Below are 13384 nucleotides of genomic sequence, written 5' to 3' on the forward strand. Positions count from 1 at the left end.
CCGACTCTGGGAACATCCGGGGATCTCATTTCCTGCCTAAGTCGCTGGAGTTTTCACATTAACTTTTGGCAGGTAATATGGTTGGGCCCAGTCATTCATCTCCAATAAAGGCACTGAAAATACATCAGGTTGGAATTTTTGACAGGTAGATTGGGTTCTGCTTTCCAGTAAAGGAAATTTCAGGAACCAACACTTTTATTTTTTTACTCTTTCCTCTATCCCAGAAAGGTTTCCACATGTTAACATGGGGTATACAAGGAGTTCTTTTTCTTCTGTCATTACTCCACAAAAGAAGCAAGACCATGGAGTTCTTTCCTGGAAAATACACGATTTCAAGAAAGGAATTCCACACTAGGCCACCATATTTTGGTTCTCCTAAGGTTTACTGAGTTTATCTCAGTAACAGAGGTAGGCATTATGGGGGTTTTGTGATTCAAAGCAAGGGAAACAAATATTTATGTAAATATTTGTAGACTAATATTTGTAGCAGCTTTATGTATGCTAGCCAAAAACTGGAAACTTCCAAATACCCATCAGTGGGTGAATGTATAAACAAATTTTGGCTGTATCTATATAATGAGATACTACCCAGAATAAAAAAGAATTGATTACTGATACACACAACAACATGGATGAATCTCACAGTAATTATGCTAAGTGAAAGCAACCAGACAAAAAAGGATACATACTGCACGGTTCCATTTATATAAAAGTCCATAAAATGCAAATGAATCCATAGAATCTCAGAAAGCAGGTTGGTGGCTGCCTGCAGATGTAACTGGGGGACAGGAGTCAGATGGAGAAGGGCAGGTGGGAAGGATCACAAAGGAACACAAAGAAACTTTGGGGCCAATGGATATACATTCATTAGCTTAATTGTGGTAATATTTTCACAGGTATATACCTATGTCAAAACTTAGGAAATTGCATACATTGACGAGATTATTTATTGAATATGAATTAGTTCTTAATTAAAAATAAAAACAAGGGCACCTGGGTGGCTCATTTGGTTAAGTGTCAGACCCTTGATTTTGGCTCAGGTTAGGATCTCACAGTTAGTGGAATCAAGCCCCATGTCAGGCTCCGTGCTGACAGCGCGGAGCCTGCTTGGGATTCTCTTTCTGTCTGTCTGTCTGTCTGTCTGTCTGTCTCTCTCTCTCTCTGCTCCCCACCTCTGTCTCTCAAAAGAAAATAACAAACATTTCGAATAAATAAATAAGCAAAATAAAAACAAGGATCTGGAATCAGACTGCCTGGGTTCAAATCTTAGCTCCTACGTTCCTCAGCTGTGTGATGTTGGCAGTTTACCCATCTTTATATTGTTTCCTTAACTGCAAAAAGGGCAAAAGGTTAACCTATCTTACAGGGTTATCACGAACGTTCAACTCACTGAGCATGTAAGCACTTAAAGCAAAGTCCAACACGTAGTAGGTACTCAATAATGTTCGTTTCAATCACGTTTATGGCACTGTATCTGGCAATCTATACACATCATCCCATTGGAGCCTCCCAGTAATCCTGTGAAGTACTCAGATTCATCACACAGAGCCAGAGACTGACGTACCATGTCACGGAGCTAACGACAAAGGTGTTATAACCTGCCTGTCTAACTCCAAACCCTCAGGCATCTCTCCAAGGAGCCACAAGTCCAGCCCAACACCCAGAACAGTCCTTTGAATACACTGTCTGCATCTTTGCCATACCTTCGCGGATATGAAAGTGACTTGCTGAGGACTTCACACCTTGTCGCCCACCGTGGGGGCCGTGAATTTCTAGGTCATCTTGGCCAAAAGACTTTCTAGTCCTTGGTACCTGGCAAATCCAAATAAGCTCCCTAAAGGTTTCTCGGTGAGGACCCATCCTAACTTGGTGCCCTGTCTAAGATTTTTGTGTCTTCCACCAAATTTTGGGGTTTTTTTCTTTCTTTTTTCTTTTACTCTTATTTATTTATTTATTTATTTATTTATTTATTTATTTATAGAAATGTGCACTCAGATGAACAGAATTAGTGTGAAGCAAAGATCTGTAGGAACCAGGGAACCTAATTAGGGTCATTTCCCAGGCAACAGTCCACATATCCTCAGTCTTACCCTTTATACTTATCTGCCCCAGACCAGCTTGCAGGCAGGAGGTACTATGACAATGACAGGGGAAAGAGCACTGGACAAAGAAGGAGGGCAGACAGTGGTTTACTACCGCCATTTACTATCCTCCTGACCCTGGACAGGGCTCTATATTTCCCTGAGGCTCAGAAAGTTCTGTACAACAGCCATAGTAACCGTGCTTTGCATGGCACTTCCCAGATCCATACCGTATGCTTGCTCGCCTCATCGCTTCTGTTTCCTATAACAAGGTAAGTACTGTTGTGTTCATTACTGGATATGAAAGTTCAGAAAGGTTCAATAATCCCTTTTAAAGGTAGTCAGTGGTGAAATAATGGTTAAGACCTTGCACACAAGGCCACCTACTTTACAAAACTGATGTGAGAATCAAGAAAGGTATCAAATGCAGAGAACATTCTACAAAATTGCAAATCACTAGTTAATAAAAAGATTTGGGGGTCACTGAGATACAGCACCGAGACCACTGACCTTGGAAGAGGCCTTCCCATGTTCTGACGCTCTGTCGCCAAATATTTGTGTGTTTTTGGACAAGTTCTTTAGCTTCTGTGGGACTCAGTTTCCTCATATGTAGAATAAAATGGTTTTCCACTCTGTGATCACTAATATCTAAGGAGTTTTCTAAATAACCAAACTCTTTTCTTATGGGCACTTGAACTGCCCTTATCCCATTAATTTCGGTAGATTCCTTTCTAGAAATGGGTTGGAAAGGGGAAAAAACAAAAAAAAGAAAAGAAAAAAGGTGGACACAGGGAGAAAATTCAAAGGAAGAATCTTGGAAAACTTAGGTATATAATAGCCCACCATCATATTTTAAGATTTCATTTTCTCTTTTTCATACTGAATAAACTCAGTTATTGTGAGCCCTCCCCACAAGCCTTAATGTCCAGAGACTTCACCAGTCCCACTGCTTTGCTCTGGATGTTCTCAAATTTCTTGAAGTGTGTTCTTTTGGGAAAAAAGGAAGATGTCTCAAAGGACAAGCTGATGTAGATGGTCTGCCCATCCCAAGCTAGACCCCAGGTTTGATCTGCAGAACTGTATTTTCTATAAGTAGAAAAACCCCAAATTCAAACCAGGGACTTTGTAGTTGAGGTTCTTCAGTTAGCCCATTTATCTGCACTACTGAAATAATTTAGATGGTTTGCCAACCAATTCTTTTCAGAGTGCTTTCATCCCTAGCATCAAGAGGTAGGGTCATGGGGTGGAATCCATAACTTCCTCAATTTCTTCAAAAGCGTTTTTAAAATACTTATTTACTTATCTTGAGAAAGAGAGTGAGAGAGAGAGAGCACATGCACATATGGGGGACGGGCATAGAGACAGAATCCCAACCAGGCCCTGTGCTGTCGGCACAGAGCCTGACGCAAAGCTTGATCCTATAAACCATGAGATCATGACCTGAACTGAAATCAAGAGTCAGATGCTTAACTGACTGAGCTGCCCAGGTGCCCCAAAAAGCATTTTAATATTATAGGATATCATTGTATCAGTATTATCCTGGAACTGGTATCCTCATCCAGCCCACAGGACAAATCCAGCCCCTTTGTAAGTAAAGTTTTATTGGGACACACTCATTTGTCTGCATGTTATCTATGACAACTTTTGCATTATGATGGCAGAGTTAAGCAGAGATGAGTAGCAGATTTTTGTATTATGATCGTGAAGTGAAGTAGCAGATGCAGAGACCAGGTGACCTGCAAACCTATCCTCTTGACCAACTTGGCCCTTTCCAGGAAAAGTTGCCAAACCCAGTCCTAGAGGATAGAAGGATCATTCTGATGGCCAACCTTAATGCAAATGCTAAAGGTTTAAAGGGTTGGCAAAATACAACTAGATTTATTCTTACTTCCTTCTGTAGTCCAGGAAATATTCTTCTTTAAAATTAAACTAAGAGAGTGAACTCCAAGTCTATAACTAAATCACCTTAACCCAGCAAAAATAGTGGACCACATCAGATTTCTGCAACATGACTCCCCCTTTCCAAGTGTTTTATGCCTCCATGGTCATTAAATCCTCGCTGAAAATCTATCAAGTTGGAATCACATAGACAAGAAGATATTGTTTATTTTATTCACCTCTTATAAATGAGCTCAATAAAGCAACAGCCAATGACATTCTTATAGCACTTAATGGGGGGGGGGCATTTGCACTAAGGGGCTTTCATTAATTGTTTTATCCAATTCTCATAACAATTTTATATGGTGAGAGTTATTATACCCATTAGGCAGATGAAGAAACTGGGAAATCATGGCATTGCCCACAGGCTTGAGGCCGCTTCATACCTGTTCCCAAAACTCCTCTGTGGGGCAGAGGGAGATAAAAGTCCACCCAGAGTTATAGGGAGAGAAGAATGGCCTTACCGGCAGCCATCTGATAATGGCCTACAGGCCCTTATGGAAAAGAGCTCATAGCAGTGAGTTATTTAATGTATATCATCACCTTCATGGCCAGAAACCATGAGCAACGGGCACTCTGGACTTTCTGGGAGAAGTCACTTTACCCTATGGGCCACACTCTTACATTCACCTTGAGGAGAAATTGGTCAGCAGGTTGGAGAACCCTGCATCCCTTAAGGTCCATGATCATGTAACTGGAAAAACACAAAATTAATATTCTAATTAAACCGTTTTTGACATCAGTACACATGTAAGATAGCCAAGAGGCTACATAAGGGACAAAAATTGATCCAGGGGTTTGCAGAAGAGAGGAGACCAAGAGATACATTTCATGTTTGCAAAATGGCACGCCAAAGTAAAGAACAAATCCAAGTTCATTATGACATTCCCAGTATGGACAGTCTTTGAAGGGTGATTATGAAAAACCAGGAAGCTGAACACCATTAAGTGGAATGCAAGTAAGGTGTTGATCATTTTAGAAACTTCTTTTAATGTCCTTGAGAAGGTAGAAATTAGTCCCTCTTGAAAGGCACCTCTAAACCCTGATGGAAAACCATAGGCTGACTAGAGATGAAGGGGGTCAATGAAGGAAGACTTTTGACCCTAAAGACATGTTCCTTGTCCTTAACATACGAGGAAGCAATGATACAGAAGATTGGCACGTGATGTGTTAAGAACTACAATGAGAGTGAGCTATAGCTAATACAAAGAACATTTCAGTGAAATATACAGAAATCATCAACTCCAAGATATCTTAATCTCAGTAAGGAAATACTTGTGCTGAAGCTTTATCAAGTGGTGCAGTGTTTATTTAGCCTTAGGGGATGCATACCAAGTGATGTTCCATGCCTTCCTTAGGGAAAGAAAACAAGTATGGCCTTTCCATCTCTATATCCCCAAATGTGCCCCACTTCTTGTTTGGGGATCCTAAATATTTTTCGAATGGCTTATTTCTCCCCGAATGCACTATTTGCATTTTTTCAAACCGTACTTTTTTCTTCTTATTTTCTTACCATGTTCCTAAACTCTCCAGGTTCACTCTGCTAACCAAATCAGCATCCTCGTCAAATTTAATTAATACACTATGTGCTTCCCCTTCCACATCATTAGGAAAGATGCTGAATAAGACAGGGTCCATGTCGCCGTCTTTCCAAAATGCTGTCATTTCTACTACCTTCTCTTTTTATGCAACCAGTCAGCTTTGGGCTGCTACAATTGCTCACCTCCAAGCTGATATAAATGCCCTGATAGGCTATCATTTTGTGAAATGCTCTGTGCAATGTGTTAATAAAGTCAAGACCAGGGACAGTTACTGTATCTGACTTGTCCTCTCATTTGCTAATTAAAGCCAATAATGAATTTGAAATTTATCTGGCAAGATTTCCTTCATTATTAGTGCTACAATTAGGTTTATATTTCTTGTTCTTCTCATTTAGATGTTTACACACATACACACACATACACACACACACACACAGAGAGAGAGAGAGAGAGAGAGAGAGAGAGAGAGAAACACTTTTTATAACCTAGACTTTTCTTTAATTTGCTGTTAAGAAAAGTAGTTCAACTTTGAGCCTGTTGATTACAGATTATTTTCTGGAAAAATCGTCCGCGAGTCCAATGACTAATGTTTTACTTTTCTAACTCCAAGAGGAGCTAAAAGCAAGTCCTGTCCCATTTGCCAGGGTTTGGCTCTGGATTGGATTTTATGAGCTGGAATAGAGAATTCTTACTGGATACAACTCCAGTTGCCAAGAACAATCAGCTCAAAGTCCACTGTGAAAAGCTGAGGTTTAAATAAAGGGGTTAAAAAAAACAAGTGTCAAATCCAGGAACCAAAAGCAAGAATCAAAGAAGGCTTTATAGAGGTAAAATGGTGAATGGAAATGGGATCCAAATAAGAGGCAGGAAGGTATTGCGTGGGGTTTTCACAATAACTGCCATGGGTACCAGAACAGGAGTTTCTATCTGATCAGCAGCTGCAGCCTGTTGATGAAATTAAAGGGTGGATCAAGACCACCAATCATTAGCATCCTCTTCACCACCCTAGGAATTAAGTATTTTTATCGTAGAATGTGAGGCTTTAGAACAAGCCGGTGGGGGGTGGTGTCTTATGATAATCATCATCTCCTTTGGGTTCCAAGCCTCCTGCATCTCATATACTTTCATTTTTGCATTTATGGTGAGAGTGTTCCGGATGGAACATCTATCACTGAACAATGCTCAGAGACACCTGTCACAGCTGAGGAACTGAAGGTAGGTCCAAATTAATGAAGCAAGGACAGTGTCAATAAGTTGAACTTGCAGAAGCGAACAAGGGCCAAAGAAATAAGATTGTATTCAATGTGTAAAGACAGTAGATGAAGAACAAAAAGAACTCACTAAGTGGTTTTAAGCAGGACAATGACATAATTCTCTCTGCAACTTCAAAAGCTGACCTTTGGGTGGACTGAAACTAAAGACAGGGCACCTAAGAGGAAATTATTGTAGGAGTCCAGGGAAGGGTCACACGTAACCTACGCTGAGTGATGGTAAGGAACAATGTGGTCACTTTTAAAACTTTTAGAAGGCACATTAGACACAGAAGATGAGATTGGAGGAAGAAGTCAAAGAGGACTCCCAGATGCTTCACTTGGGCCATCAGGACAGTGTTTCCATTCACCAGACAAGGAGCAACTGAGGACAGTGGTTTGGGCAAAAAGATTAACAAAGTAGATCGTAAGTATAACAATGATCACATCTAACTGATACATACCTCCTCACCAGTCACTTATTTCCAAAGTATTTCCAAATATTAATCTCATGCCACACTAATGCGACGAGATAGGAAAAAACTGAAGACATACAGTTGGTCAAGCACAGAGTCAGATTCAAAACCAAGCGGTCTGATGGCCTATTATGGAGTTGAGTTGAGACTGCAACATGTCCATGGGTAGAGGCCCCACAGATCTGACTCTCAGAAGAGCGGTCAAGGCTAGGTATCTAGAGGAAGTGCAGTTCTCAGTATTTACAGCCCTAAGAGATTCACCCAAAGAAAGCAGATCTTCACTTCTAGAATCCAACCGACATTATTTAAACCTACTATGGGAGAAGTATTATACTGTAGGCACAGAAAAAGAGCATTTACTCGAATCCGTCTCCTTAGCTATGTGTTCTTCACCACAGCTCACAGTTCCTGCCCCGAGTGGTTCAAACAATTGGGAAGACGCGTGATCCTATTCCTCCCTCTGAGCCTGGAGCAGTACTCATCTTTCCCTCACCCTGGATTCACATCAGAATCGATCCACACAGCATTTGTTAAATACAGATGTGTAGGCTCTACTCCAGTCCTACTAAACCTGCATCACTGAGGGTTTTGTTGCTGTCGCTTTTAGCTTAACAACCATTTTGAATATATAGCCACCGTTGAGGCTCACTGTTCCATAGACCCAAAACACCTCTGAAAGTAAAGGCAGTAAAGACAGCCAGCCAAACCACCAGGAGTTCAAAGCTATCTAGAACACGTAAGACCATCACAACTGAACCTAGCTTATACTCCAGGCACTGAATGAGATGTTTTGTATATATTATTTAATTTCACCTTGGACAAGAAAGTAGTTTCAATTATCAACATTTTATTTACGGGGAAACAAAGTCACATTGAGATTATAAGTCATTCCTGGGGTGCCTCAGTGGCCCAGTTGGTTAAGCATCTGACTCTTGACTTCAGCTCAGGTCATGATCTCATGGTCTGTGAGACTGAGCTCCATAGTGGGCTCTGTGCTGACACCAGGGGACCTTCTTGGGGTTCGCTCTCTCTCTCTCTCTCTCTCTCTCTCTCTCTCTCTTTCAGTCTAAATAAACATTTAAAAATATATAAAAAATAAAATGAAAATATAAAAATCATTTCTATATGCAGTTCTCTACTATGTATATACATATATATACATATATATACACATAGATATATATGTAGTTTGTATATACATATATACACACATATAAAATATATAGCATGTATTACATATAACATATCACATATAATATATATTACACATTACTCCCAGCCCAAATGCCTTTTGATTCTTATCAAAATGCTCTACATTAGAGGGTGAATTGGTAGTTCATTACGGGGTGAGGAGAATAGAGAAACTGAGCCAAACCAGAAGGAGAAATCAGTCTGCTATCAGCTGGGAAGGGACCATTGCAGTCCGGAGTCAGCTGACAAGAGACCTCTGAGCAGTGTGAGTGAAGTACCCAGGGATGGGTCAGAACTCCAGCCCCAGGAGGGAGCCCTCAATGAGGTTATGCCCAATTTCTCTCTTTTTGGTGAGATGGAGAGCCCTGAGGAATGAGGCCACCTCTCAGCATCTAAAACAAAAAGCTGATTACTACATCTGCAGACAGCTGCTTTTATGGAGGATGGGCAGAAGTGTGGAGTCTCTGGGCCAGAAGCCTCAACAAGAGCAGCAAGACAGGGTTTTGCTTAACCAAAGCAGGGGAAGTGAGGCCAGTTCTGATTGGCTGACTTTCAGAAAGGCGGGACTAGAGCGAAGATGTTGCCAATTGGCCGGATTCAGAAACAGGAGGCTGCCCAGGATGGGCTGGTCTTCAGAAGTTTTATTGTTCAAGCTACTTGCCACTGATCAACTCATTTAAAACCAGTTCTTACAGTTAACTTTTGCCTTGCTCAGAGCTAGCAGACTCTTCCGAAGAGTACAAGAACCTTTGTTCCCAAGAGTTCATCAGCGTGGTGGTCCAAGAGCTATTGGTTACAAGGCAAGAGGAGGCCTTTGGGTCGGCCGGTGATATTCTGTGGAATCCAGCTACCACTAAAAGGTAGAGGGGGGGTGCAAAGCACACTCAGTCAGTGTGCACACTCATCTCTAGTTAGTATTTCCTGTGAGGGCATTATGGAACTATGCAGTCCATCATCCCAGTGTTGTATTTATAAAAACTGGAGCAAACGTCTAAAACATCCAATTGTATTTGAGTGTTTGATTCTTCGAAATCTTGCTCTCTGTTTACGTCTGTGTTCTTTAAACACTGAGGGCTCTACCATGGCTGTGCTTAGCTGTTTTAATAAAGTGGTCTACTCTGATTATAAAAAGAGGTTATCGAGTGAGAAAATCTAATGTCTGCCGGTTAGCATGCATAAGGCGGAAGGCTAGCTGTGTGGATTATGAAGTCATAACCCAACCCCCGTTAGTCACCTGGTTGCTGCTTGAACTACACTATCTAGGTGTAATTAAAAACTCTCGTGAGTCGCTACTGTCATCAGTAAGTTAAATCTCCATTACAACTACGCCATCATAACATCCTACTCCATCCAGTAAGCTCCCACCCCTGACCCCACCACCCTGCCCCAGTCTGCTTACCCCCACCCTCCCAAGAACAAGAACAACTATTTCTGGGTGCAGTCTATTTCCTAGATTGTGGGTAAGGAAGCAAAAGTGGCCTTGCGTACATTCAGTTTGGGCCACATCTACACAATGCTTTCAACAATTGGTTCATTCTGTAATTCAGCGAAAAACAGGTATCAGACATACTTGCATAGAACTGTATCACATAAATAGTTGATTTTCCAACATGTCATTTCCTTTTTATTTATGTATTTATTTTACTTTTCAGCTGGCTGCTTCTGTGTTGACGCAGAGATGCAAACTTTATTATTCCTCATTTGTTCCAATTGAGTTATAGTCCCTGAGACTGTCTGAATGACTCCAACAATCTAACTGTTTTATTTGTTTGTTTTCCAATCAGTTCACTTTTTTCCACCATGAAATCAGCCATGTGCTAAACTGTCTGATAACCACATGGCCCCTTTCTGTCACCAGGCTGATGCCATTAAGATTGCCTCTGCTGTTTGAGGGCAGTGTCACCCCATGTTCTGAAGCATCCTTTTGCAATGCGCTGAGGAGGTACTGGAAATCATGGATCGCTCCCTCGGCTTCTCCTTTGGCACCCCTGTGATGTGAATTTCAGAGCTATAGATTTCATAAATGAATTGATGAAAAGCACTTTTTTAAATTAAAATACTACTACTGCTACAAATACTACTAATAATAAACACTTAGAATTCCAAGCAACCTCCTAACTTCTCTTTACCTTAATCTTCTTGGAGGGACGCACGCTTCCCCACTGTGAGCTCCTCCCTGTTGCTTACAATCCCATTGATTCTAACTTCCTATGAGTCCCTTGTGCATCATACAGGCCCTCTCTTTCTTTGACTCTTGTCTCTTTTGCCCTCATTCCTTCCTCTTCGCCTCCAGCTGTCCTCAAAATGATGGCACTTACTGTTCCCCTTTCTGCTTCCCTTTCTCCCTTTGTCCAATCCTGGTGACACCTCTGCTCACCTGTTTCCTGCAGCCAATGCCCTCCTAGATTTCTTCCGCAACATCCTAGATGTCAGGTCCAGACTGCAGCCCGCATAACTTCATGTTGGTATTTAGCCCAGCTGTCCATTCCAACCTTCTCTTAGCTTCCAGAACTTTTCCCTTGGTTTCACTTCTTGCCTATCTGACTCTTCCCTCCCAGGCCCCTCTGTTTCTCCTGCTGGCTCTAAGGATGCACCTTTCCAGGATCTCATGCTCAAAAATCTTGTCTTCTCAGGCACCTGGGTGCCTAAGTTGGTTAAGGGTCAGACTTCAACTCAGGTCGTGATCTCACAGTTCGTGGGTTCGAGTCCTTTGTCAGGCTCTGTGCTGACAGTTCAGAGCCTGGAACCTGCTTCAGATTCTGTGTGTGTGTCTCTCTCTCTGCCCCTCCCCTGCTCATTCATTCTCTCTCTCTCTCTCTCATCTTTGTCTCTCTCTCTCTGTCAAAAATAAATAAACATTAAAAAAAATCTTCTCTTCTCATTCCACATCTTCCCCACAGCATGCCCCCCCTACCCCCACAGAGACCCTTGATCACTGTGATTCCCAGACCCATGGCTCCAATTCAACCTCTCTCCTGAGCAATAGATCACACATGTCTACCTGGCTACTAGACATTTCCAGATGCACATCCAGAAAACACCATGATTTCAAAATATTAAAAATTGAACCTCAATTCTCACACACCCCCCAAAATCAAGTTCTCCTACTGTGTCCCCTCCTCCCCATAATAGCACCAATATCTACCCAGTTACCAGGTTAGGAACTTCATAGATACATGATGCCTTCCTCTGCCTTAGATTCCAAAGCCAAATTGACCACCGGGCCTAGTGACTTTTCCTCCAGAACAGCTCTCTGTTATGACTGCTACCTTCTCAGTTCAGGCCCCCATCACTCTGTGGGACTCCTAGATTAACCTCTTAACTGCAGTCACTGGCCCCAGAGATTCTCATCCCAGTCCAGCCACAAAGGATTAAAGTTTATTATCACTTCTTTGCTTAAAATTCTTCTGTGGATTCTCATTTCTTACTTCAGGAGGTTATAAGCTATTTTTAGTAGTGTGACCTTTCTCTTTAAAAATACTCTTAGTAGAACTCCATTGTGTGAAGCACATACTCTCTGTGCTGCTCTGGTTTAAGTGAATCCAGAAGATCCAGGATCCTGCAATGCTCAGCCACTCCACTCTGTGTGGTGGCTCCCGAGATGCTTCTATAACCTCAGCACTAAGAGGGACAGTTGAAAATCACCGATGGCATAAAGTCTAAATGATGTGCATAGATATACCCGGGTATTGGGACAGACTGACCACTCCTGCCATTATCACCACCTCTATTATTTTGGTGGCTGGCATTAGAATTCTGTTTAATGGACACTAACTTTGAGAAAATTCCTATAGCATCCTTTAGTGTGAAGGTGTGGTTCCCCAAGGCATAAAACCTGGCTGTTGCCAAGTTTTCAGAAAAGAAAACTAGGGGTGCCCGGTGACTCAGTCAGTTAAGTGCACGACTTCAGCCCAGGTCATGATCTCACCTGGGTCTCCCTCTCTGCCCTTTCCCCGCTCGCACACTGTATCTCTCTCTTGCAAAAATAAATAAACATTAAAAAAATTTTTAAGGAAAGAAAACTAACCTGATCTGCCTGAAAAATGAGGAGGGATTTCTGTCTCTCTAAGGAGATAAAGGGCAGACAAGAAAAGAGAGGATAGACAAGAGAGAGGGAGGGGAGAGGATACAGAAGAGGATATAAAAGGGAGTGGGGCATGCAAAAAATATTTCAAAAAAACAAAATCCTGGTGATAGAGTGGCTGAAAGGGAAAATAGAGTTACCCAAGACAATGTTTTGAAAGATTTGGAGTTTTTTGTTTGTTTATATTTTGCTGTAGAGTGCATGGTAAGAAGTCCTCCCATGACCCCCAGTGCTTAAATAAATTCACTTTACAAGAACTTCATGTTGAGTGGATTATCTTTTGAAAGTGTAAAGGGCCGAGAGAGTGTTGAATCTATGCCAATGGAGGGGGTAAATGAAATAGTATATGCAGATATAGGAGGTCAGAGTATAATGGACCTGGGAAGATATAAGCCCCAGACATTCACAGAAAATGTAGGGAAGGTTAGGGTGATCCCCAAGCAATGGTTTGAGGGTTCCTCAAATGGATGAATTTCCAGTGCCCCCCGGATCTGGCTGAAAATCAATGATGGAATGATTTTTTTTCATTTGTTAACACATTCAGAATATGTCAGTGATGGAATTAAACTCTCTGACCAAAGGCTAGTTCTAAAACAAGGAACCCTAGTATGCTCAGAGCTCCTTAACTAGCAAGGGAGTTCAAACTCACTCAGAACTGGCTCCAGTAAAAAGTTCAACCTAAAGAAATGTTCATTAATATGAAGGAGAGAGAGTAGAGTCAGGATCTTATCATACTGAGTTTTCAAGCGAAACTCTTTGCGACCTGGCTCCTGTATGCTGCTTCTCTTTGAGCACACTTCTATCCTCTGAGCTTCGTTTTTCA

Source organism: Puma concolor, chromosome B3 (genome assembly GCF_028749965.1).
Source record: "Puma concolor isolate L17-30 chromosome B3, mPumCon1.1.hap2, whole genome shotgun sequence".
NCBI lineage: Eukaryota > Metazoa > Chordata > Mammalia > Carnivora > Felidae > Puma > Puma concolor.